Genomic DNA, 26,803 nt, shown 5'->3' with positions numbered 1-26,803 from the left:
TTATCTGATCCTTCACCTTTGCAATCTCCGCATTGTGCTGATCTTGGGCTGCAGCGTCCACCTCCGCGGCCATCAATGTTGCCAAAGCATCGAACAAATCTGACAAAACCTGAGCGGGAGGCGGCGCAGAGCCCCCTGCTCCTGCTGGCGTTGCTGTTGCTGAACCGGAGAACATCGCCGTGGCGGTAGAAGAGTGTTGCGCTCGTTGTGTACCGGCCATGAAGACCGTGACCCGGTTTGGCAGATCGAGGTGGTCCGGAATACTGTTGCCATCGGAACACCCACTAATCCGGCCGTCCTGCAGCTATACAGCGACTCAGTTTCTCCGGTTGAAGATTCGTCATTGGAACGGATAAGGGTTTCTCCATCAGATGCTGGTCCATCCTCATACTACGCTCCATGGATGACTCCTACGAAAACATGCCTTGTTGCGGGCTGAACCGGGGTAGGGCTTGCATGCTGAGCCGTCTCGACAATGTCGGTGCAGGTGTCCGGCTCAGGGCCCGGTTCGCCGATTTTGCCCATGAAGACCTGAATTCCACCAAAGGGGACCCGGTACCCATATTCGATTGAACTGGCCTCGGGACCCCACCCTGCATCGTCGATGTAGAGCTTTCCGCGACGACTCTTCGTCATCCGGCGCACAGCGTATCCCTTGAGTCCTTCGAAGCTGCCCTTCAAGAACTCGAAACCATCGTGCGATAGCCCCACGGTGGGCGCCAACTGTCGTGGGTTTGTCACGGCAGATGTCCCCATGAAAGGACTTAGTCATGGAGCCATTGCTACGGGTTAGCTTAAAGGGGTTAAACCGGACAAGGGACACAAGGGGTTTTATACTAGTTCGTCCCCTTCGATGAAGGTAAAATCCTACGTCTAGTTGTGTTGGTATTGCTAGGGTTTTGATAACCAGGGAGCGAATCCGCTTTGCCTGGCTCTCGAGTTGTTGTCTGCTGTCCCTAAACTGTTGTCGGGTCGTTCCTTTATATACATAGGTTGACTCCCGCCGGTTTACAGAGTCCCGAGGCTGGATCATAAACGTGTCCGGCTCGGTCTCTATCCTTCCTATCTTACAATGCAAGTTACGATAAAGTCGGTGTACATCTACAGGTCTTAACTCGCCTTTGGGCCTTGGGCCTTTGTAAAGCGCCACCATCCTTACGTCTTCATGGTCTTCTGATCTTCATGGAGTTAATCCGGCTACTCCTGGCCAGTTTACGTCCAGTAGTAATATCCCTAACAGTTCCCCTGCAGAGGACGCCAAGTTGTTGGGTGGAGGAGTTACCTTCCGTGTTATGGAGCATTAATACCACTCCTAACAGATCTACAGGATACACACCTTTCTTCATGGTTTACGGAGCAGAGGCGGTTCTCCCTAGTGACATCTGTCATGACTCACCTCATGTGGCGGCTTATGTTCAAGCTGACAATGAAAATGCACGTCAAGAAGTACTTGACCTGTTGGATGAGGAGTGTGACATCACAGCGTCTTGTTCGGCGATTTACCAGCAAGATCTGCACCGTTATCACAGCCGCCGGGTTAAAACCAGAACTTTCCAAGAAGGCGATCTGGTATGCACAAGTTATCCCCACCTTGGGAAGGACCCTTTGTGGTCAGCAAGAATCTGAACAACGGGTCATATTACCTTATTGATGTTCGAGACCACAATGACTCACGCACATCGCAAGAAGAGACCCGCCGGCCGTGGAATATTGCTCATCTTCAGCCTTACTACACTTGAGCCACCGGCTCTTCTGATGTACATATTTTTGACAATGTATATATTATGATAAATATAATAAATCGGCATCCCTGCTAAAGCGGCCTCTGTCGCTTTTTTCTTTAAATACTGAGTTTTTGGTCACTTGGGGGCTTTTGCTTTATAGAGTGAAGTTATGATTACCCTTTGATCCGGCTTATTGGCCACACACAGAAAAAAAAGAAGCTTGGGGGCTTTTACCCAAGTTAAAGGGACCAAAGAGAGTCTGCTGCAAAAGCAGAACTCAAACATAGGTGCCCCTTGAGCATAGCTCAAAATATTGCTCGAGGGCTCTTTTGTTCTAAAGAACAAAGAGTTTGTATAACCCTTGTAGTAGGCACAAAAGCCAGGCTTGGAAGCCAGGTGTATTCACCTAAAACCCCGGGTTATCCTACCTTTTTAAGTAAGACACTCCACCCAGGTAATCCTGGAATGATCCGCCGAACGTTTGACAAGTCAATCTTATGCGGACACTGAACTTGTCAAAGTTAAAACGACTATTCAGTTATATGAGGTCCATCTTATAAGGTTTGTATATAGGTTTAACTCAGTGCCTGTGCGGCCCGTGAAAGCACTCAATTTTCGGCCTGGCAGCCCATGAAAAGCCTCGTTTTTCGTCTGTTTTTATTTGACAGATTTTCTTTTTGAGGTTTATTTGATGAAGCTTATAAAGCTTTGTGATTATAATTCACCAGTGTTTATTAACCCGGCCTGGTTTTTGACTGTAAGTCGCCAGTATGAGATGAGATATTATCCGGTGTTTATTAACCCGACCTGGCTTTTGACTATAAGTCGCCAGTTTGAGAAGATAAATATGCGGTGTTTATTACCCTGGCCCGGCTTTGTTTATAAACCGGCAACCTCTGATAATTACCAGTGCTCAAATTTTGGGTTATCACCCTAACCGCACTGGCTTGGTAAACCAACAATGTGATCGAATATCACATGTATGACATATTTTCAATCGTATATGGTTATTATTCAGTTCAGCCTTGGTTATAAACTGTGATAGCTTCCTCTGGTTTATATCGGGCATTATAACCTGTCCAGCGGTAAACCGCCAGGACACTTTTCACCTGTTGTATGCAGGAACAGATTCAAAATTGCTAAAGTCATAAAGCATACATGGCATATCTTAACATGCCGGATGAATAGTGTCATTCACATCAAAATATGCACGATGGCATAGCAGAATAAGAGTTTAAAGCTAGCCTATTACAAGGTGTTTGGTGAACAAAAGGATAATCGTTTTTTAGTCTTGCAGAAAGCAGATGATAAACCGGCCCCGGTTCATGAATCTTGGCCTGGCTGACTTGAAGGTTGTGACTCATCCCTTGCCTATTCGTCTTCCTCCTCCACCGTTTGGAAGTTGGGTTTGGACCAGTCAAAGCCACGCAAGGTGACGAATTCAGCTTCATCATTAATCAGATCAGACGGGTCAATATCAGGGGCGAAAGTGTTCTTTCGAATCGGTGGAATTAAATCCATCACTTTATATGGAGTCTACATCTTCTAATTATCTGCATCATAAGCCGGCTGGTACTTGGTGATATTGGTCTCTTTAGCGATGATTGTTGCATGTGGACGAATCTCTTTGACACAGGCGGCAAAGTCTTGTTGGTCAAAAGAGGTTCCATCTTCCTTCAGACTAGGATACCCACTAGCTACATCTGCCGAGTCTAGTTCTGGTACCCATGATTTGGCACGGCTCAATGCTGTTACAGCTCCGGCTCTATCACAAGACCGTTTGATTTCTTGGAACCTGGTGGGCAAGATGGACAGTTTCTTCAAAACATCACTTAACAAGTTTGGCCCTTGATTCGTTGGAGAGATAGTAGCGAGATTCTGCTGAGCTCCAGTGTATAATTGCTCAACAAGCGTATAAACCGCCTTGAGCTTCACCAGCATATCTTGGCTAAGATTGCTGCTCCTGGGACCTGAAAAGGTTCAAACAATTGGATCAGTGGCGGCTTACATTATGACGAAAAATACTTTGGATAAATAACAAGGGGATTTACCGAAGATAGCAGAAACCATCAGAGACACACGGTGTTTTAAACAGGTGAGTTCAGTGGTAGCTTCCTCAAGAGCCGCCTCTGCCTTCTCAGCACGTTGTATCAAGGTAGTTTTTTCTTCAGCCCAAGCCTTTTTATCCTCATCAAAACTGGTCTTCAATTTTTCCGACTCAGACACACTGAACTGGAATTTTGATTCTGCCTTCCGGGTCTCATTTTCTTGAGCCGCCAGCCGAGTCTTGGCATTGTTCAGTTGAGACTCTAGTTCAGAAGTAATAGCATGCAGGCAACACTGATTTATCAAACATATTTCAAGGCGAGTTATAATAGTTAAGTCCCAAGCGCTTTGCAAGCGAAACCACTTGGCACTTGGGGGCTAATGTCTGTCAACGCAGTTTTTCAACGGAAATGGCTTTTCTAAAGTCCCAAGTGTTTTGCAAGCAACAACACTTGGCACTTGGGGGCTAATGCATATTGCTTGTCTCTTCCTAAAGATGAGCCGGGCGAGCTGTCAACAGTCTCAACTGACTCATGGGGGCTATACAGTTCTATTCTGTTCTTTTATAGTGATCAATAGGACCAGCTCATGCATACTGATTAAACCGGCCCTTGGGGACTACAAATGCAAAGTTATGCTACTATCCACATCCGGTTTAGTTTTCAACCGGACTTGGAGGGAGTCTAGGAAAGAAACTTATAAGTTTTTAAGTCTACAGATTATTCAATCTTATCCTAATCAGCAGACTTGGGGGCTGGCAGTATATATAACTTATATAAGCCGGAAGACGTACCTCATACTTCTGGTGCATCTATTTGACCATCTCTATTTCCAAGTCACGGCTGGAGTGTACTTGACTGAGATAACCAGATAATACTTCACTATTACTCAATTGAGCATAGTGGGAGACGTCGAACCTCACTTTCCGTCTTTCCATGACTTCTTGTTTGGCAGAATGTCTCGCTAGTATAGTTGGATTCCCCGATTCAGTAAATCCGGTGCTAGTGATTAAAACGTCATCACCATGAGTCTCTAGCGGGTTAACTGAGCTTGATGGTTCAGTAGTCGAGGGATCAATAGTGGTTTCATCAACAGATAGCTCAAGTATCTCAAGTTGAGCATTGGAAGCAGGGTCTTTTGGTTGTTCAGGGTGTTCTGGTACAAAGGTTGGTTGGTTCGGTTCAGCGGTTTTTGGATCCTCGGCCGGCTTTGTCACCTTTGCTTTTTTGTTGGGCTTCGCTTGACCGCTAAAAGGAATTTGGACAAGTCAGCATAATGATGAAGATATAAAGGTACAGAAGAGAGATAATTATTCTTACCCAGGGGCAGTCTTGAAAGCTGGAAGTTGAGTCTGCGATGAATCGCCAGAGGAAGAACGGGCAATCTCCTGCAAAGATGGAATCAAAAGAATTGAGTGGTTAATGAAAGAAACCCGCCGGTAAATAAAAGAATAAAGGTTAAAAAGAATCTCATTTTGGCGTTTCCGAGGAGTGTTTGGTAAACCAGAGGATAAATCTTCACCTCCACTAGTCCGGTCTGGCGGCGGCTCTCATGTTGCTATCATTTTAAGAGAAAATGAGGATCTAAATAAGCCAAGGGGTGTGAAAACCTTACTTTCCGGGTTACCCGCCGAAGTTTCTGCCTTGGTAAAGGTTCTGAGTTGGAGGAAATAGTAGTTACCTCTTCTTCGACTGCTTGGCTGGCTCCCGTGTCATCTTGGCAATAGTCAGTATCAATAAGGTGGTTAAAAACAAGCCAAGAGTGTCAAGGGCTACCTCCGACTGAGAGGTTTTTTCTAGCTTAAGCAGATCAGAGGCGCTTGGTTTCTTCTTAGACCTCCTGATGGTATTTTTGGCGGCTTTCACGGCAGCCCTGCCTTTTTGGCAGCCTCATGGTCATATTTGGCCTTCCAGAAGTCAGATTTAGCCTACGGAAGAATAGCATAGTTGAGTTCATGCAATGTTTGGGTGATGGAGTAAGGTAAAAGAAATCAAGAGACTTACCTCTGGTGGCGGGTTAAGCTTGCAGAAAGGATTCAACCCACTTTGCTGCAATGTTCAAATTTGCTATTTACAAGCGTCGTTGCCATTTCAATGATAACCTCTTCAGTCAAACGCAGAGAGCTATGGCGCAAGGGATCGTCCGTTCCTCTTGTATAAGTACACATTAAGCCGGGTCGGCGGCTTAAGGGTATGATCCGCCATGTGACCCAGCAGCGGATTAAATCGACTCCAGTTAAACCATTTCCTAGCAAGGCTTGGACTTTTCTGATTGTAGGAACGAGTTTCTTGCGTCCGGCGGTGGTAAGTTTATCAGGGAGTTGATAACTTGAGTCGAGACATTCAACATGATAACCCGGCAATGGATTTTCATCAGACGGCGAGATATCTTTGCAGTAGAACCATGTTTGATTCCAGTCCTTGGGATGACTCAGCAGAGCTTCTTGAGGGAAGATAGCATCCCTTTTGTGCTGGATTGAAATTCCACCAAGTTCCAAGATGGGCCCGTTGGTGAACTCATTTTGCCGATTCAGGTAGAAGTATTCCCTGAAAAGCTCAACGCTAGGCTCTTCTTGAAGATATACCTCACAGAATACTTGAAAGTTACAGATGTTTGATATGGAGTTGGGTCCAATGTCTTGCGGGTGGAGCTTAAAGAAGTGCAGGACATCCCTAAAGAACTTAGAGCCGGGTGGCTAGAATCCCCGGTTCATATGATCCATAAAGACAATAACTTCAACATCCTTTGGCTGAGGGCTCTCTTCGCCCGGGTCAGGAGCACAGTAATGCAAGACACTTTTCTCTGGAAAATATCCAACAGTGACAAAATCCTTCAAAGTGCTCTCAGTGACGATGGAGGGAACCCAGTTACAGGTCGTAATTGTCTTTGGCGGCATGGTGAAAGGACAACATAAAGAAAGGACATAATTTGTCGGCTCAAGTTAGTTGGTGGGATTACAAGTTAACAATTGCAATGTATGTTTAGAACGGTGGCATAGGTGAGGGCTAATGATATATGAAGTAGTGATAAGCCGGCAGAATAAGCCGCCATGACTAAGATCTTCAAGAGCTACCAAGAGTAAAATTTGCTAAGTGTTGGGACAAATAGGTTCCATAGGTTGAAGCTATAAATTCAAATCTACCGCTATTCAGAAAGGGGATAAATTCGAAACCTACAGAGGCGACAGTAGAAAAACAGAGGTGCCCTAGAGGAGATCTGTCGTGATGAGGATATATTCTAGTATCAAAAACAGGTACTAAAACTACTACCGCGCAAGATTTATATGGTTTTTTGGATCTAATCCATGGATCTAAGCAAGGAGAAGGAAGGGTGATACGTCTCCAACGTATCTATAATTTTTGATTGCTCCATGCTATATTATTTACTGTTTTGGACTATATTGGGCTTTATTTTCCACTTTTATATTATTTTTGGGACTAACTTATTAACCCGAGGCCCAGCCCAGAATTGTTGTTTTTTGCCTATTTCAGTGTTTCGAAGAAACGGAATATCAAACGGAGTCCAAACGGAATGAAACCTTCGGGAACGTGATTTTATCACCGAACGTGATCCAGGAGACTTGGACCCTACGCCAAGGCATCAGAGAGGTGGTCACGAGGGTGGGGGGCGCCCCCCCTAGGGCGCACCCCCTGCCTCGTGGGCCCCTCGATGCTCCACCGACGTACTTCTTCCTCCTATATATACATACGTACCCCCAAACGAACAGAAGAGGAGCCAAAAACCTAATTCCACCGCCGCAACTTTCTGTATCCATGAGATCCCATCTTGGGGCCTGTTCCGGAGCTCCGCCGGAGAGGGCTGTCATCATGGAGGGCTTCTACATCATCATAGCCTCTTCGATGAAGTGTGAGTAGTTTACCTCAGACCTTCGGGTCCATAGTTAGTAGCTAGATGGCTTCTTCTCTCTTTTTTGATCTCAATACAAAGTTCTCCCCCTCTTTTGTGGAGATCTATTCGATGTAATCTTCTTTTTGCGGTGTGTTTGTTGAGACCGATGAATTGTGGGTTTATGATCAAGTCTATCTATGAATAATATTTGAATCTTCTCTGAATTATTTTATGTATGATTGGTTATCTTTGCAAGTCTCTTCGAATTATCCGTTTGGTTTGGCCAACTAGATTGGTAGTTCTTGCCATGGGAGAAGTGCTTAGCTTTGGGTTCGATCTTGCGGTGTCCTTTCCCAGTGACAAAAGGGGCAGCAAGGCACGTATTGCATCATTGCCATCGAGGATAACAAGATGGGGTTTATTTCATATTGCATGAATTTATCTCTCTACACCATGTCATCTTGCTTAAGGTGTTACTCTGTTTTTAACTTAATACTCTAGATGCATCCTGGATAGAGGTCAATGAGTGGAGTAATAGTAGTAGATGCAGAATCGTTTCGGTTTACTTGTCACGAACGTGATGCCTATATACATGATCATGCCTAGATATTCTCATAACTATGCTCAATTCTGTCAATTGCTCAACAGTAATTTCTTCACCCGCCGTAGAATACTTATGCTCTTGAGAGAAGCCACTAGTGAAACCTATGGCCCCCGGGTCTATTCTCATCATATCAATCTCCATCACTTTAATCCTTCTTTGCTTTTTTACTTTGCCTTTACTTTTTACTTTGCATCTTTATACCAAAAATACCAAAAATATTATATCTATCAGATCTCACTCTCGTAAGTGACCGTGAAGGGATTGACAACCCCTAATCGCGTTGGTTGCGAGTAGCTATCATTTTGTGCAGGTACAAGGGACTTGAGCATGGCCTCCTACTGGATTGACACCTTGGTTCTCAAAAACTGAGGGAAATACTTACGCTACTTTGCTGCATCATCCCTTCCTCTTCGGGGAAAACCAACGCAAGCTCAAGAGGTAGCAAGAAGGATTTATGGCGCCATTGCCGGGGAGTCTACGCAAAAAGTCAACATACCAAGTACCCATCACAATCCCTATCTCTCGCATTACATTATTTGCCATTTGCCTCTCGTTTTCCTCTCCCCCACTTCACCCTTTCCGTTTTATTCGCCCTCTCTCTCTCTATCCTCCCTCTCTATTTGCCTCTTCTGGCCCATTTGCTTTTTGTTTGATCGTATGGTTGGAATAGTCATTTATTTATTACTAAACAGAGAACCTAATATCTATGGATCCTCATCCGCTTGCCAATCTTTTTAAGAGATCCAATTATGATGAACCAATTCCTAGTGATTTGGATGCACTAGATTATCTTTATAAGCTTTTGCCTGAAATCCGTAAATCTGAAAATTGTGATGAAGTGCTTCACGATAGATCTTTGAATAAAAAGCATGATTGCAATGATTTTATTATAAATTCTCTTGATGTCAATTATGCTAATAATATGCAAAACCCTAAGCTTGGGGATGCTAGTTTTGCTATGTTTACTACTTGTTGCAATGGTCATGATTGGGGTGATTCTTCTTATGATCTTGAAAATTTATTTAAGCCCCATGATGAATATGAGATTGATTATAATGTTTGCAATAATATTGAAAGTGGGTTTGGAAGAATGTCAACTTTAGATCCCACATATTTGGAGAATGTTCAATCTTATGGAGTTTTTGATAAAAGTGTGTTTGGAAAGGTCATGACTTTAGTTAATGTTAATCCCACTATTTTGGAAGAGTGTAAACTTTACATGCATGTGGATCATGTTGAAAATACTCTATGTGATAGCTATTTTGTTGAATTTGCTTATTATCCCACATGTAATTATTATGAGATAGGAAAGTATGGTTGTAGAAATTTTCATGTTACTAAATTACCTCTCGTTATGTTGAGATTGCTATTGTTTCTTTCCTCTTCCTTGCATATGCTAGTTTTTGCTTGCCTTGATAATTTGTTCGCCTATAAGATGCCTATGCATAGGAAGTATTTTAGACTTAGATGTGATTATCACGTGTTTTATGATGCTCTCTTTGTGCTTCAATTCTTGTCTTTCTTGTGAGCATCGTTAAAATCGTATGCCTAGCTTTAAGGCTTTAAAGAAAAGCGCTTGTTGGGAGACAACCCAATATTTTTCCTTACTGTTATTTAATAAATAAATTATTTAGACTCTGTTTTGGTTGTGTTTTTTGTGTTTAATTAGTGTTTGTGCCAAGTAGAACCGTTGGGAAGACTTGGGGAAAGTCTTGTTGAACTTGCTGTAAAAAACAGAAACTTTAGCGCTCACGAGAACTGCTGTAATTTTTATTTGAAGAGTTCTATTTAGTTAATTATTTTTGCATATTATTAATAGATAACTTCCTCACGTCCAGAAATTTATTTTAGAATTTTTGGGGTTCCAGATCTTGCGCTAGCTACAGATTACTACAGACTGTTCTGTTTTTGACAGATTCTGTTTTTCGTGTGTTGTTTGCTTATTTTGATGAATCTATGGCTAGTAAAAAAGTTTATAATCCCTAGAGAAGTTGGAATACAGTAGGTTTAACACCAATATAAATAAAGAATGAGTTCATTACAGTACCTTGAAGTGGTCTTTTGTTTTCTTTCGCTAACGGAGCTCACGAGTTTTCTACTTTAAGTTTTGTGTTGTGAAGTTTTCAAGTTTTGGGTGAATTCTTTTGATGGATTATGGAACAAGGAGTGGCAAGAGCCTAAGCTTGGGGATGCCCATGGCACCCCCAAGATAATCCAAGGACACCAAGAAGTCAAAGCTTGGGGATGCCCCGGAAGGCATCCCCTCTTTCGTCCACTTCCATCGGTAATTTACTTGGAGCTATATTTTTATTCACCAACATGATATGTGTTTTGCTTGGAGCGTCTTGTATTATTTGTGTCTTTGTGTTTTAGTATGCCACAATCATCCTTGCTGTACACACCTTTTGATAGAGCCATACATGAATTAAAATTTGATAGAATACTCTATGTGCTTCACTTATAATTTTTGAGCTAAGTAGTTTTGCTCTATGTGCTTCACTTATACCTTTTGAGCGTTATAATTTTGCTCTATGTGCTTCACTTAGATCTTTTCGAGCACGGTGGTGGATTTGTTTTAAAGAAACTATTGATCTCTCACGCTTCACTTAAATTATTTTGAGAGTCTCTTAATAGCATGGTAATTTGCTTAATAATAATATGCTTGGTATTCAAGATTTGTGAAACTTTCTTTTGAGTGTGTTGAATACTAAGAAAAGATTGAAGCATGATAATTGTTTTGAGATATGGAGGTGATAATATTAAAGTCATGCTAGTTGAGTAGTTGTGAATTTAAAGAATACTTGTGTTAAAGTTTGTGATTCCCGTAGCATGCACGTATGGTGAACCGTTATGTGATGAAGTCGGAGCATGATTTATTTATTGATTGTCTTCCTTATGAGTGGCGGTCGGGGACGAGCGATGGTCTTTTCCTACCAATCTATCCCCCTAGGAGCATGCGCGTAATACTTTGCTTTGATAACTTCTAGATTTTTGCAATAAGTATATGAGTTCTTTATGACTAATGTTGAGTCCATGGATTATACGCACTCTCACCCTTCCACCTTTGCTAGCCTCTCTAATACCGCGCACTTTTCGCCGGTATCATACACCTACCATATACCTTCCTCAAAACAGCCACCATACCTACCTATTATGGCATTTCCATAGCCATTCCGAGATATATTGCCATGCAACTTTCCACCGTTCCGTTTATTATGACACACTCCATCATTGTCATATTGCATATTCCGGTACACAGCCGGAGGCATTCATATAGAGTCATATTTTGTTCTAAGTATTGAGTTGTAATTGTTGAGTTGTAAGAAAAATAAAAGTTTGATGATCATCATTATTAGAGCATTGTCCCAGTGAGAAAAGAATGATGGAGACTATGATTCCCCCATAAGTCGGGATGAGACTCCGGACGAAAAAAAAGAGGCCAAAGAAGCCCAAATAAAAAGAGGCCATAAAAAAGGAGAAAATGCCCAAATAAAAAAATGAGAGAAAAAGAGCGAAGGGACAATGTTACTATCCTTTTTACCACACTTATGTTTCAAAGTAGCACCATGATCTTCATAGTAGAGAGTCTCTCATGTTATCACTTTCATATACTAGTGGGAATTTTACATTATATAACTTGGCTTGTATATTCCAATGATGGGCTTCCTCAAATTGCCCTAGGTCTTCATGAGCAAGCAAGTTGGATGCACACCCACTTAGTTTCTTTTTGAGCTTTCATATACTTATAGCTCTAGTGCATTCGTTGCATGGCAATCCCTACTCACTCACACTGATATCTATTGATGGGCATCTCCATAGCCCGTTGATACGCCTAGTTGATGTGAGACTATCTTCTCCTTTTTGTCTTCTCCACAACCACCATTCTATTCTACCTATAGTGCTATATCCATGCCTCACGCTCATGTATTGCGTGAAGATTGAAAAAGTTTTGAAAAAGTTAGAGTATGAAACAATTGCTTGGCTTGTCATCGGGGTTGTGCATGATTTAAATACTTTGTGTGGTAAAGATAGAGCATAGCCAGACTATATGATTTTGTAGGGATAACTTTCTTTGGCCATGTTATTTTGAGAAGACATAATTGCTTTATTAGTATTCTTGAAGTATTATTATTTTTATGTCAATATAAAATTTTGTCTTGAATCCTTCGAATCTGAATATTCATATCACAATTAAGAAGATTTGCATTGAAATTATGCCAAGTAGCACTCCGCATCAAGAAAATTCTTTTTATCATTTACCTACTCGAGGACGAGCAAGAATTAAGCTTGGGGATGCCTGATACGTCTCCAACGTATCTATAATTTTTGATTGCTCCATGCTATATTATTTACTGTTTTGGACTATATTGGGCTTTATTTTCCACTTTTATATTATTTTTGGGACTAACCTATTAACCGGAGGCCCAGCCCAGAATTGATGTTTTTTGCCTATTTCAGTGTTTCGAAGAAACGGAATATCAAACGGAGTCCAAACGGAATGAAACCTTCGGGAACGTGATTTTCTCACCGAACGTGATCCAGGAGACTTGGACCCCACGCCAAGGCATCAGAGAGGCGGTCACGAGGGTGGGGGTGCGCCCCCCCTAGGGCGCGCCCCCCTTCCTCGTGGGCCCCTCGATGCTCCATCGACGTACTTCTTTCTCCTATATATACATACGTACCCCAAATGAACAGAAGAGGAGCCAAAAACCTAATTCCACCGCCGCAACTTTCTGTATCCACGAGATCCCATCTTGGGGCCTGTTCCGGAGCTCCGCCAGAGAGGGCCGTCATCACGGAGGGCTTCTACATCATCATAGCCTCTCCGATGAAGTGTGAGTAGTTTACCTCAGACCTTCGGGTCCATAGTTAGTAGCTAGATGGCTTATTCTCTCTTTTTGGATCACAATACAAAGTTCTCCCCCTCTCTTGTGGAAATCTATTTGATGTAATCTTCTTTTTGCAGTGTGTTTGTTGAGACCGATGAATTGTGGGTTTATGATCAAGTCTATCTATGAATAATATTTGAATCTTCTCTGAATTCTTTTATGTATGATTGGTTATCTTTGCAAGTCTCTTCGAATTATCCATTTGGTTTGGCCAACTAGATTGGTAGTTCTTGCCATGGGAGAAGTGCTTAGCTTTGGGTTCAATCTTGCGGTGTCCTTACCCAGTGACAGAAGGGGCAGCAAGGCACGTATTGCATCGTTGCCATCGAGGATAACAAGATGGGGTTTATTTCATATTGCATGAATTTATCTCTCTACATCATGTCATCTTGCTTAAGGCGTTATCCTGTTTTTAACTTAATACTCTAGATGCATGCTGGATAGTGGTCGATGAGTAGAGTAATAGTAGTAGATGCAGAATCATTTCAGTCTACTTGTCACGGACGTAATGCCTATATACATGATCATGCCTAGATATTCTCATAACTATGCTCAATTCTGTCAATTGCTCAACAATAATTTGTTCACCCACCGTAGAATACTTATGCTCTTGAGAGAAGCCACTGGTGAAACCTATGGCCCCCGGGTCTATTCTCATCATATCAATCTCCATCGCTTTAATCTTGCTTTGCTTTTTACTTTGCATCTTTATACCAAAAATACCAAAAATATTATATCTATCAGATCTCACTCTCGTAAGTGACCGTGAAGGGATTGACAACCCCTAATCGCATTGGTTGCGAGTAGCTATCGTTTTGTGCAGGTACGAGGGACTTGAGCGTGGCCTCCTACTGGATTGATACCTTGGTTCTCAAAAACTGAGGGAAATACTTACGCTACTTTGCTGCATCATCCCTTCCTCTTCGGGGAAAACCAACGCAAGCTCAAGAGGTAGCAAAGGGCGGCGACGAACACCGACGAACACCGATGAAACCTAATGATAGATCTATGATGAAAGAAAGAGGGCTTACTGATGCTGATAGGACAGCGGAGTGGCGCCATGATTTTCTGGTCCGTTCAGGGTGATGCGGCGGCCGGAGTTGAGGTTGGAGACGAAGGTCGACGACGGCGGGTGTCGGTGTCAAAACCGGCGGATCTCGGGTAGTGGGTCCCGAACTGTGCGTCTAGGCCGGATGGTAACAGGAGGCACGGAACACGATGTTTTACCCAGGTTCGGGCCCTCTTGATGGAGGTAAAACCCTATGTCCTGCTTGATTAATATTGATGATATGGGTAGTACAAGAGTAGATCTACCACGAGATCAAGGAGGCTAAACCCTAGAAGCTAGCCTATGGTATGATTGTTGTATATGGAGTTGATTGCCTACGGACTACAACCCTCCGGTTTATATAGACGCCGGATAGGGTTAGGGTTACACAGAGTCGGTTACAATGGTAGGAGATCTTGAATATCCGTATCGCCAAGCTTGCCTTCCACGCCAAGGAAAGTCCCATCCGGACACGGGACGAAGTCTTCAATCTTATATCTTCATAGTCCAGGAGTCTGGCTGAAGGTATAGTCCGGCTACCCGAACACCCCCTAATCCAGGACTCCCTCAGTAGCCACTGAACCAGGCTTCAATGACGACGAGTCCGGCGCGCAAATTGTCTTCGGCATTGCAAGGCGGGTTCCTCCTCCAAGTCCTTCATAGAAGATTGTAAACACCAAGAGTAGTGTCTGGCTCTGCAAAATAAGCTTCCACATATTGTCATAGAGAGAATAATATTAACACAAATCAAATCTCCTGACGTATTCCGCAGTGCGTCATCACACTACAGCCAAGTCCTTTACTCGAATCGTTTTTACTTTTCCACCTCAGCATGTTTTGCGAGGCGGTTTCCTTGGCACTTCTTGTCAAAGCAGAGATCGTGTACCCCCTTTATGGGATTCTCATCAATACGGACGTGGGTAATCCAATCGCGCCACTTATCACGGCGCTTGGGAGGCAAGCGAGTTTTACTAGGCAGGTGGGGACGCACAACCGCATCCGCTCATATAAGGGGATAAGGACCCACCTTTTTACCTACGCCTTCTTCCTCCTTTGCCTATCCATCTCCTGCGCACTCGAGCTCCAGCGCCCAAGCCCGCACGTCCCACCTCAACCTTCTCCAGCAATGTCCGGAGCGGGAGGCAAGTGGATGGTCTCCTCCGCAAGGAGGGCCATGTCAAAAAGCAAAGGAAGGCCGGATACTTGTCCAAAGACATCGCGCACCGACTTCCCGAGGAGGGGCAGCTTCTCCCCACCCCAAGGCCCCATGAGAGGGTAGTATTCCTTCCCCACTTCCTCCGCGGACTGGGTTTTCCACTCCACCCATTTGTCCGGGGGCTCATGTTTTACTATGGCCTGGATTTCCACGATCTGGCCCCGAACTTCGTCCTCAACATCTCGGCGTTTATCATCGTGTGCGAGGCTTTCCTCCGCATCCGCCCCCATTTTGGCCTCTGGCTCAAGACCTTCAATGTCAAGCCCAAGGTGGTGCGCGGCAGCCAGGCGGAGTGCTGAGGTGCCATGGCGGGAAAGATGGCCAACGTCCTATGGCTCGAGGGCTCCTTCGTGGAGACCCTGAAGGGGTGGCAATCGTGGTGGTTTTACATCACCGAGCCGCGCGATCCGAAATGGATCGCAGCCCCCGAGTTCCAATCCGGACCCCCCATGCGGCTTATGTCCTGGAAAGAGGGGGGCCTGTCGTGGGGCGACGAAAAAGAGGTGACCGGACTGCAGACATGCATCCAGTCCCTGGTGAGCAAGCCGATCAAGCTCGTCAATGTAGTCCAGGTTATGCTCGTCCACCGGATCCTCCCGTGTCAACAACGAGACTTTACTCTGTGGGAGTTCGACCCGGCGCAGCACCAAACCCTTAACAGGCTCTTCGACACGACGTATGAAGACGTCTGGAAGGTGCTAACCAAAGGCGCCGAGGCTCCCACATCTGCTTCCAAGGACCGCGGATACAGCTCGCGGCGTCACGCTGGCGAGGTAAGCTATTTTCACCTTTTACAGGATGTTAAGTTTTTTCATAGTGTGACTCTATGCGGGATCTAAACTCCCTCACCTTTGATAGGCTTGGCAGGCGCAGTCTGGATCGATTAACTGTCCGGCTCCCTTGCCCGAAGACCCAGCCCCTGCTCTCCTATTGAAGCTGCTGGTTCCGGCGCCTTATGTGGTGCCGGAGAAGAAGGCCAAGAAGAAGAAGGCCACGGGGACTCGAAAGAGTGCCCGTAATGTGGTGGTGTCAGACTCATCATCTGACAAGTCCGAGACGCTCTCCTCCCGTGAGAACGAGGAGGAGGAAGAAGAAAACTCTCCCCCTCCAGCGAGGGAGGAAAGAAAAGGAAGGCCACCCCAACGGGGGAGGCCGAAGGGTCCAGGAAGAGGAAGACCCCTCCGCCGAACTACTCCCCCGACGCCGGAGAGGACGAAGAGGAGTGGCCAGATAGGGCCAAGCGTCCGGCGAAATCGTAAGTATTCGGATATCAGAGTAATGCATGACGTTCCTTTGTCGCACAGCTTTCCCTAATGTCGAACATAATTATGCAGCCCGTCCCGGGCCGAACTCAACGAGTCGTCGAGCGGCTCCCTGGATTCATCGGACGTGAACTCAGTTCCGCCCGCTGTCTCCCCCCGCACTGCGGACGACGCCGAAGTGGCGTCGCAACGAGCTCCGGGGCAGGAGGAGGTGGTCCTGGAGGAGCCGCAAGGCGACCTCCCGGACCCCAGGAGTAAAGGGGACAAGACCCCCCAGGGCTCCAAGTCCGGCTTTGTGCCGGACACCGCGCCGGAATCTTCAACAGTTCCGGACCGCGGTAGGCGAACTTCTTCCAAGAGGAGCAAGCCTTCTGAGCCGGCGGCCTCCGTCCAACCGGAGGTGCCGGACAATCTGCTTGAGGTGCTTGACGGCGCCTCCATCGACGAGGAGCACCATACTATTATGAGTACGGTGATCCAGAAGGTTCAGTCCGCCAAGAGCGGACTGACTGAAGCTTGCGCTAGCCTTCTAACAGGCTTCGAGGTAAGTAAACATATATAAAAAATAGTACCGCATAGACAGTAGCCCCTGATGCTCTGTTTGGCATTCGGAAAGAAAAGCCGAATAGAGGATCTAGTAAATTTCGCAGGAGTCTAACAATAAAGAGTCGATATGCGTGTGCAGGCTTCGCTGCTATCCACCGCCGCACTGACTGCGGAGGTGGGTGTCCTGAAACAGGACCTCAAGCGGACCGAGCAAGAGCTCGGCCTTGCCAAGCGGAAGCTCGAGGAAAAAGAAGGTAGGAAATACCTTACAGAAAAAGTGCCTATAGAGAGGCGTGATTGCAAAAAATAACAGGATTGCACTGCTTATTATAGGGGCCACGACTGAGGTGGCGACCCTCAAGCAGGCGTTGTCCGAGGCCGAAAAGAAAACGGCCGCAGAGCGCACCGAGCGAGGGAAACTTGGGGCTCATGTCGGTGAGGTGCAGCAAGAGCTTCAGGCTCTCATGAAAAAACTTGAGAGTTTGGAGCTTGAGTCAAAGACCCAAGCGTCCGAGCTTGCGGTGGCCCTTGAGACTGCCAAGTCTGCCAAGGCCGAAGCCCAAAAGGCCCTCCAAGAGTTGGAGGAGATGAAGAAGATAGCAACGGGCAAGGCATTCTTTATGCAAAGAAGAAATATAAAAGTAAACTACTTGTTACTTATCCAAATCCGGAGTTCTCCAGGGGCATTCGCGGATCTTCCCCGCAGCGTATCCGACGCCGCCGCGAGCTGAAGAGGGCAGCTCGACGGAGAAGGTGTTCTGGTCTCAGTATGCTGAGGCCGGACACCCTGTGCCCTTGAGCGACCAGCTGAAACAGCTGGTCGAGCTCCACAAGGCGGCCGAACAGGCCATGAAGGGCTTCATAGTTCGGCTGTGGCCTGGAGAGGCCCTGCTTGGGAGCTACTTCGGGCTGGTGCGGCGGCTAGTGGAGGCCTGTCCAAGGCTCGAGGTCATCAAGCGCTCCGTCTGCATCGAAGGTGCCCGTCGGGCCCTTGCCCGTGCAAAGGTGCACTGGGGTAAGCTGGACGGTGAGAAGCTTGTGAAGGACGGGCCGCGCCGGGGAAGGAGCATCGCAAGCCCGAGAACTATTACAAGGATGTTCTTGCGGGTGCCCGCCTTGTGGCGGATGAATGTACCAAGGATGTAATTTTTGAATAAACTCGCTCGTTTTTATCCTGTGCGCTGAAAACTTGTTCATGGGCGCTTAAGCAATGCTTGTTGAATTTAAAAGTATTATTTTCTGTGCGGCCGTTTATCAAAAATTGAGATGGCCAGTCGTCGGCTTCTGCCCCCATGCCACTAGTGCTGGGGTGTTCGGGATAAACCTGAGCGCTCTTTTTCCCATAGTTGGGTCTTTCGAGGGAGGCGCTCAGCACAACGAACCAGGCAATCGGACTATAATGCTTGAACACTCTCACTTAGCCATAGAACTTTATAATTTTAAATTTCGGCGAAGCCCCTAGTTCGGAAGACCGAGTTCGGGGCGCTATCCACGCCTTGGCCGGACAAATCCGGCTCCTCGCTCGAAGCGGCATAAGTCTTTAGGGACTCGAAAAACCTCTCGAACAGCGACCGGTCTCTCGCCTCATCATGACAGTCAGTTTTAGCTTTCTCCACTGAGGTGCTTAACCCAGCTCAACCGGGGCACAATCGCAGTGGTTCTCCTAGTGCTACCTTAGCCAATATAGCGGAACATAAGGCACCAAAACATAGGAGCCGGGCAAAGCCAACTATTGACCCAAATCATGATTCGGAGCCGATGCATATAGTGCTATAAGTTCGGGGTGCCGCACTTGTGAAAGTGTACGGACTTCTCACACCATATTAAAGGGTACTGAAGCCCCTGGCGTACTTGCCGTACCACGGTGTACGGGTGCAACATGTCATTAATGAACATATATAAAAGAGAGTAATGCAGAAAATAGACAAAAGCTATGCATTGTTTATAGAGAGGCTATTTATCAAAGCCGAACGATACAAATAGTGCAGTAAGCAAAAGATATTGGACTATTCAGTATGTCCTGACCAGGGGCAAGCCGCAGAATTGTATTTAAAACAGGTATACCGCTCGTAATAGAGACCACCTGGGAGTTCCAGAATGCGGCATGGCTTGTCTGCCGCCCTGGATCTTGCATCGTTTGTGTGGCAGTCGAATTGCGGAACAGGTCGTCCGAAGTATGGAGTCCTGAAAGTAAGAAAAAATTAAAAAAAGAATCCGGCAGCCCCTAGTATGTTTTAAGCCGTATTTTGGGCATGTCGTTATTGTGCCCCTTCCCCTGTGCCCATGGTATTTCAAGGGCGTAGTTATGTACGCGAGGTACTGGTTTCGCTATGTCGCGAAGGCTGGGGTTGGGGCCGCATTGCTACGCTTGCTCAGAGTGTGCCAGGCGGTCCTGCTGTGGGTTACTCTGGGCGCGCTTGGCAGTGTCTGGCTTTTTAATGGCCGGACTGGAGAATTGCCTGAGAAGGCTACTTTGTACCTCTGCTGCGAGAGCCGCCGTATGCTCCTCCGTACGGAGGGAGCGTTCAGTGTTTCCGTTGACCGTAATTACTCCTCGAGGGCCTGGCATCTTGAGCTTGAGATATGCGTAGTGCGGCACCGCATTGAATTTTGCGAATGCGGTTCGTCCGAGCAGGGCGTGATAGCCACTGTGAAATGGGACTATATCGAAGATTAACTCTTCGCTTCGGAAATTGTCCGGGGATCCGAAGACCACGTCAAGTGTTACTGAGCCTGTATAGTTGGCTTCTACACCTGGTATAACGCCTTTAAAGGTCGTTCTTGTGGGCTTAATCCTTGAGGGATCTATGCCCATTTTCCGCACTGTATCCTGATAAAGCAGGTTCAGGCTACTGCCGCCGTCCATGAGGACTCTTGTGAGATGAAATCCGTCGATGATTGGGTCGAGAACCAATGCGGCGAAGCCGCCATGACGGATGCTAGTGGGATGGTCCCTTTGATCAAAAGTGATCGGGCAGGAGGACCATGGGTTGAACTTTGGGGCGACTGGCTCCATCGCGTATACGTCCCGTAGCGCATGCTTCCGCTCCCGCTTGGGAATGTGGGTTGCGTATATCATGTTCACCATCCACACTTGTGGGGGAAAGCCCTTCTGTCCATTGTTGTTCGGCGGCTTGGGCTCCTCGTCGTCGCTGTGCAGCCCCTTGTCTCTGTTTTCGGCCCTTAACTTGCCTGCCTGCTTGAACACCCAACAATCCCTGTTAGTGTGATTGGCTGGCCTTTCGGGGGTGCCATGTATCTGGCACAAGCGATCGAGTATTCGGTCCAAACTGGACGGGCCCTGAGTATTCTTTTTGAATGGCTTTTTCCGCTGACCGGATTTATAGCCTTTGAATCTGGCATTGACTGCGTGTCTTCATTACTATCGCTGTTAACGCGGCGTTTTTGCTTATTCCGACGTGTCCTGCCACTTTTGTCCTTGGTATCCAAATTACCAGGGTTCTTTGATAAGTTGTTACTGCGAGCTAGCCAGCTGTCTTCTCCCGCGCAAAAGCGGGTCATGAGTGTCGTGAGGGCTGCCATGGATTTCGGCTTTTCCTGTCCCAGGTGCCGGGCAAGCCACTCGTCGCGGATGTTATGCTTGAAGGCTGCTAGGGACTCTGCGTCCGGACAGTTGACTATCTGGTTTTTCTTTGTTAGGAACCGTGTCCAGAATTGTCTGGCCGATTCTTCTGGCTGCTGAATTATGTGGCTTAAGTCGTCGGCATCCGGCGGTCGCACGTAAGTGCCCTGGAAGTTGTCGAGGAATGCGGCTTCCAGGTCCTCCCAAGAACCGATTGAGTCTGCTGGCAAGCTGTTAAGCCAATGCCGGGCCGGTCCTTTAAGTTTGAGCGGGAGGTATTTGATGGCGTGTAGATCATCGCCGCGTGCCATGTGGATGTGAAGGAGATAATCCTCGATCCATACTGCCAGATCTGTTGTGCCATCGTATGATTCGATGTTTATGGGTTTGAAACCCTCTAGGATTTTATGATCCATTACTTCATTCATGAAGCATAGCGGGTGTGCGGCGCCTCTGTACTGGGCTATATCACGACGCAGCTCGGAAGAGCTATGTCTGTTGTGTTCGGCCCGGCCGGATTTGTTGTATCCGGAGTGAAGATCATTGTCACATGCCGTAGGGCGCCTGCGCGATCCGTAGATCGATCTTGTTTGTCTTGCCTTATCCTCCAGTATGTCTCGCAGGTCGGGCGCATTTTCCCGTGCCTTAGTTGAGCGGCGTCGGGGCATGGCTTGGGTGGAGGGCCGAGAGGCCTCTCTGTCGCGGCCGCGAGGTGGCCGGTCTGCCATGTCATGCGCTGGTGATGTAGGTGCTTCCTCCTCTGATCGGGGTAGCGGCCTGCGCTTCGGGTAACTCTTGGAGGGGCGTTCGAGTTTATACTCTTCGGCCACAAGGACTTCAGTCCATCTGTCAGCTAGCAAATCTTGGGCAGCTCTAAGCTGTTGCTACTTTTTCTTGAGGCTGCTTGCCGTGGCTAAAAGCCTGCGTTTAAAACGCTCTTGTTCGGCGGGGTCTGATGGTATGACGAATTCGTCGTCATCGAGGCTTGCCTCGTCTTTGGAGGGAGGCGTATAGTTATCATCCTCGACCTCTCGGTCTACCGCTCTCTCATGAGGGCTGGCTTCTCCATCTTCCTGTGCCGAATCTTGCTGAGGTGGGTGTTCTTCGGCGCTATCCGGGGTAGTATTATCTCCCGTGCCAGAATCACCATTTTTGTTTTGGCGGGATTTAGAGCGGCGCCGCTGACGCCGGCGCTTTGGCTGTTTCTTGGGGGCGTCATCCCCCACTGTTCCATCGCCATCTCCATCTTTTGGAGTGTCCACCATATATATGTCATATGACGAGGTGGCCTTCCAGCGCCCTACAGGTGCTGGTTCTTGTTCGTCTCCTACATCGTCATCCATGTCGTCGATGTCTTCGGAGCTGAAGTCAAGCATGTCGGTTAGATCGTCGACAGTGGCTACAAAGTGGGTGGTGGGTGGGCTTTGAATTTCCTCATCATCCGTATTCCACCCTCGCTGACCGTAGTCCGGCCAGGGCTCTCCTGATAAAGAGAGAGACTTAAGAGAATTCAGGATGTCGCCAAAAGGCGAATGCTGAAAGATGTTTGCGGCGGTGAACTCCATTATCGGTGCCCAATCGGATTCGATTGGCAGGGGCGCGGGGGGTTCAGAGTCCGGGGAGGAGTCCGGATCCTCGGAGTCACGGGTAGTGCAGAGTGCGGGCCTAGCGTTCGGCTTGATCGCCTCTGAGATCGCAGCCCCTGAGGCAGCGTCCAACCGCTGATCCTCGATTGGCGCAGTAGGCTCCGAATCAATGGTCGAAACCGATGCGTATGCGGCCTCCAAGGCGTTGTTCGGCGGTAGAGCTATATCATGCCCATCGAGACAGTGCGGCGCGCTTGGCTGTGGCTCGAATCCGTCGAAGATCAAGTCCCCGTGGATGTCAGCCGTGTAGTTTAGGCTTCCAAACCTGACCTGATGGCCAGGGGCGTAGCTTTCGATCTGCTCCAGGTGGCCGAGTGAATTGGCCCGCAGAGCGAAGCCGCCGAAGACGAAGATCTGTCCGGGGAGCAAAGTCTCACCCTGGACTGCATCGTTGTTGATGATCAAAGGAGCCATCGGGCCTAAAGGCGACGACACAAAGGAACTCTCAATGAAAGCACCAATGTCGGTGTCAAAACCGGCGGATCTCGGGTAGTGGGTCCCGAACTGTGCGTCTAGGCCGGATGGTAACAGGAGGCAGGGAACACGATGTTTTACCCAGGTTCGGGCCCTCTTGATGGAGGTAAAACCCTACGTCCTGCTTGATTAATATTGATGATATGGGTAGTACAAGAGTAGATCTACCACGAGATCAAGGAGGCTAAACCCTAGAAGCTAGCCTATGGTATGATTGTTGTATATGGAGTTGATTGCCTACGGACTACAACCCTCCGGTTTATATAGACACCGGATAGGGTTAGGGTTACACAGAGTCAGTTACAATGGTAGGAGATCTTGAATATCCGTATCGCCAAGCTTGCCTTCCACGCGAAGGAAAGTCCCATCCGGACACGGGACGAAGTCTTCAATCTTGTATCTTCATAGTCCAGGAGTCCGGCTGAAGGTATAGTCCGGCTACCCGAACACCCCCTAATCCATGACTCCCTCAGCGGGGTTCGTGCAGGTTAGTGCGCCGCGAGGAGGAAGAAAGCAAGAAGGAGAAGGAGAAAACTGAAAGGTGACTCTATGGCCCTATTTATAGGCTTGGAAGTACAAACGGCAGGCACGGGAATCGAGGAACAGTAAAATGGATATGTGTCAGCACGGGCGCCTCGATTTTCGAAGGGTCAGTAAAGAAACAGATTTATTAAGATTTTTACTCTGTGTAGCATTCATCGCAGGTGATGTCATGGCGGATTATTACAACTTTTGGAGACGACGTCATGGCAGGTGACAATATTTCACAGTAAGAGGAGGAAGGATTTTTCTAAGTATTGAAGATTGACACAAACATGTTCAAATAAACCTAGGGCCTAATGTTGGGGATATGACTATCAGGTATGACCCGCCCAGGAGGGGCCGGGTCATCCCTATGGCGGTTCATCTCAATGAAGCCCAAGAGCATAGTAACAATGGCGGTTCATAGATAGGCTTAGTAGAGGGCCCAAACCTGAAGGCGGCTTAAGGCCCACGGATATAAACCGCCATGTATATAGACTTGTATTGTAAGGCATCTAAGAAAAGTCACTGAGCCGGATATGTTGTATAAGCCGGCCGAGACTCTGTAGGCCGCGGGCCGTCAACCCGTGTATATAAGGGGACAACCCAGCGGCAGCTTAGGAAAAGAAACAACAGATCGAGAGCCGGGTCAAGCGTATTCGCTCCCTACTCAACGAAACCCTAGCAATACCACCTCTAAGTTGATTAGGCTTTTACCCTCACCGTAAGGGGCCGAACCAGTATAAAATCCTCGTGTCCTTTGTCCTCATTAACCTGTAGCGACCCGACCTCAGACGGTCAAGCCTCTGTGCATAAGTGTCATCCCTGGATCGGTAATGCTGACACACACAATACTCGAAGGATTTATAACAGAGTAGCAATCACACACTTATTACATCGATAGTCTCCAAAGAGAACTTATTATAATAAATATGGCTTAAGGCCATCTAATTACGATAACAACGGAAGGCTTGGAAGATAAAGTGAGTCCATCAAGTCCAACGGCATAGCTGAGTGCACGACAACGACCTAGCGCACCTTACTCTTCGTCTGAAAAGTCTGCAACATAATATGTTGCAGCCCGAAAACGGGTCACCACATGGAATATGTTGGCAATATAACACAGTAGAGCAATGAACAACATAAATGCTATCACTACATGCATATAAGGCTGGTGGAAGCTCTACGGTTATAATGTTTTGCGAAAAGCCATTTTTTCCTACAACAAAGGAATGTGTTTTATTTAACTATCATGGTAGTTGAACAACATTGATAAGGTTCCTCCAACTCAATCCCCAACTAAAAGTAATTATCGACCCAGCAAATTAATTTAGAGTGATGAGATCCACATAATAATTCAAGAACCAGATACTCAAGATGTCCGTAACCGGGGACACAGCTAATCATGATTAGTTTGTACACTCTGTAGAGGTTTGCGCACTTCTCCCCACAAGACTCGATCTCCTCCGTTGGATTTCTCGCACTACATGGTGTTTTAGAAACGGATGACCGAGACACGGTCTTTCAGAAAAATTAACTCTTTACTCTGGGTGGACAATTACACCTACTTTCCCCTACATCTGCTAGCCCATCACTGGAAGAGGTCATGCAACTTACTCAACTATGCTAGATCCCATAATAGCTTGTGGCTGCACACAGAAGTTTCTAGCATGAATAATCTTATGATCCCTTTGAGCCTGGGTGGCGAACCATAGGATGATCTCACGGGTACTCCGGGATATCCTAGGACAAGACTGGATTCTCCAGATGCCCAAACCAACATTCCACCTAGATGTGTATTAAAGTAGCCACCTTAAGTTAACCATTAATTAAACACTCACATCTGTCATGGATCTCTCAAACCAAACCACGTCTACATGCATAGCATAGCAACATAAGCATAACGTAGAAGTAACTCCCAGGGTTGGATAATAAACAGGGAAATAGGTTCTACCTCGTCATCTACTTCCCAATACCCACATGTTAAACACATCCTAATCATGCAATGTTTGAGGATTGAATCTAATGCATAAAAACTGGGTATGAAAAGAGTATGATCAATGTGTTACTTGCCTTGCTGACGATCCGCAAAACCTAGTGACTCGTAGCAGCACGCTTCGCACTTCGGGAATTCTATGGCAAACAAACAATAGCATACATAAGCACTCAAGCATATATGCAAGGTAAAAACTCAAATAATAAGATCGAATCTTAAAACTCAACTGAAAAGATTCGATCTGCAAAAAGAATCAATCGAATCGGAGCTACGGAACTGAAACTACGGTCAAAAGAACTTCAAATTCAAATCTGCTTGAAACCAAAATTTTAAATTGTCAAAACCATGTTCAAGTTGATTAAACAGAAGGAGGGGTTCGAGACGAAGATTTTGGCGTTGGTTTCACTGGATTTGGACAAACGGTTAAGAAACGGCGAGGGTTTGAAGATCAGGGGTAAATCTGCGATAAAAATAATCGCGGATAGGTCCCTGGCCGAAAAAAGAAAATAAAAAGAAAAGACTAACGAACGAACGTTCGCTGTCTGAACCTAAACGGTGAATCAACGTTCGATAAAATGGACGAACGTCCGCTAAATAAATAAACCGGCGAAAAACCGAACCAATCTAGCTTAAAAAATAAACCGATCTAGGTGTTTTAAGAAATCGCGTTTTTACCTAAAAACCAAAAAAACCGGCGGCGGCGCGGCAGCGAGATCCGACGGGAGGGGCGGCGTGCGGGCGGCGGCGCGGCAGCGAGATCCTCTCGTTCCCAGGTGGCTTCATCCTCGGTATGGTGGCTCCACTGAACTTTGCAAAACTTGATAACCTTGCTACGTGTAACTCGGCTAGCAACCTCGAGAATCTTGACTGGTTTCTCCTCATAGGTCAGATCACTATCCAGCTGAATTGCTTTTAGGGGCACTATAACTCTCAGAGGGATATTGGCCATCTCTGCATGGCATTTCTTCAACTGGAAAACGTGAAACACATCATGAACTCCTGACAGTCCTTCGGGTAACTCCAACTTGCAAGCTACTTCTCACATACGTTCCAAAACTCGATATGGTCCTACAAATCTCGGGGCTAACTTTCCCTTGACTCCAAAACGTTTAACTCCTCGCGGAGGTGTGCTACCTCTTGAGCACTGTGTTGGTTTTCCCTTGAAGAGGAAAGGGTGATGCAGTAAAGCAGCGTAAGTATTTCCCTCAGTTTTTTAGAACCAAGGTATCAATCCAGTAGGAGACCACGTGCGAGTCACCTCGTACCTACACACACAAATAAGAACCTCGCAACCAACGCGATAAAGGGGTTGTCAATCCCTTCACGGCCACTTGCAAGAGTGAGATCTGATAGAGATGATAATAATAAGATAAATATTTTTGGTATTTTTATGATATA

Source organism: Triticum urartu, chromosome 7 (genome assembly GCF_003073215.2).
Source record: "Triticum urartu cultivar G1812 chromosome 7, Tu2.1, whole genome shotgun sequence".
NCBI classification, from domain to species: domain Eukaryota; kingdom Viridiplantae; phylum Streptophyta; class Magnoliopsida; order Poales; family Poaceae; genus Triticum; species Triticum urartu.
This window is presented reverse-complemented; position numbering follows the sequence as displayed.